This window comes from Etheostoma cragini, chromosome 13, assembly GCF_013103735.1.
Source record: "Etheostoma cragini isolate CJK2018 chromosome 13, CSU_Ecrag_1.0, whole genome shotgun sequence".
NCBI lineage: Eukaryota > Metazoa > Chordata > Actinopteri > Perciformes > Percidae > Etheostoma > Etheostoma cragini.
The window spans coordinates 24820967-24822185 of record NC_048419.1 but is presented as its reverse complement, the minus strand read 5'-3'; the positions used below and the strand labels follow the sequence as shown (position 1 = coordinate 24822185).

The 1219-nt window shown below is 37.1% G+C and overlaps 1 protein-coding gene and 1 long non-coding RNA gene across 5 annotated transcripts in view; one reads left to right on the top strand and one right to left on the bottom strand.

Moving 5' to 3' along the window:
• LOC117955350 overlaps positions 1–1219 on the top strand; it is a 224225-nt gene that overhangs the window by 45558 nt on the left and 177448 nt on the right. The window lies entirely within an intron of this gene.
• Positions 1–1219, bottom strand: part of sgcd (sarcoglycan, delta (dystrophin-associated glycoprotein)) — a 256701-nt gene that overhangs the window by 111851 nt on the left and 143631 nt on the right. The gene's annotated exons all lie outside the window — the stretch shown is intronic.

Here is a 1219-nt window from a genome sequence, read left to right as displayed (position 1 = left end):
ATACAGTATTAGGGACCACTAAGGTCTATATAAAGAGACTCCAGATACAGTATTAGGGACCACTAAGGTCTGTATAAAAGAGACTTCAGATACAGTATTAGAGGACATGTATCCATTGATGTTGTTGTACAAACAAGATTTCTAAAACACTGATCCCTTAGTAAACAAATGAGTAAACAATGTAACATTAGTGAAACCATAGAGACCCTCCCAGTTCCAGACTTGAGACTTTGGCTCGCCAAATCCCATAAAAATGAACACTTGTTTACTGGACTTCTGTAAGACTAAAGAAGTAAGACTTAAATGTTTTAAGTGTAAAAGTGAGGTTGCGTCTCCAGGGAGCGACCAGAGAAAACCCCAGAGGACTAAAACACAACCCGGCAGACGTTGGCCAACATCTGGCTCTTTAAGGATTTGGCCTCTCTTTCACTTGTAAATATGTAAGCTCTCTGTTTATTTCTATTCCAACTAGCTGGAATAGTGGAAAGGCAAACAATTCCAGCTATCTTTGAGTTTTATTTTATTTATTTTGCTGTTGACGCGGAATGAAGTGTATTTTCCAATGCCAAAATGTTAATTTACATGAAGTCTGTGGGCTTTAGCAAACGCAATTTTTTTTTTTTTATGTTTAAAAAAAAGGATGTTATGCTTTACAGAATGGTCGACCTCCTTAGAAATCCTAGCACTGTAAAATAAAGGAATATTAACATCCGTTGTAGCTTGTTTCGCCGCTGCCGACTGCAGAGATCTTACTTAATAGCCCACTGGAACAATGTCAAAGATTATTATTATTGATTAGAAGATTATTATTGATTATTGTGTCACTTAGACACAAAGATAGGAAAATAAGATTCAGGTTGAAAAATTGTATTACTACAAAATATGTGTCAGACCATTCAGAATGAAGTATTGTGGTGCTGCAGAGACGTCCCGACCTCCAAATCCTAGCCTCCAGACTAAAGAAGAAAATCTTTGATTGGTACAGATCCTCCTGAAAATCACACTATAGTCATTTCAATTTCTTTCAAAAGTTAATAATGAATGAAAATGAGAATAATGACACAAAAAAAACGATCACGTCCTCCAATATCGTGAATCACATCGCAATGTCAGTCAAAAATAATACGGTACAGCCCTTCACTTGAGACAACGCTTGAATCTGTCCCAATAGAGTTCATTTCACCCACTGGACGACAAAGACACACGCTACATACCCCCC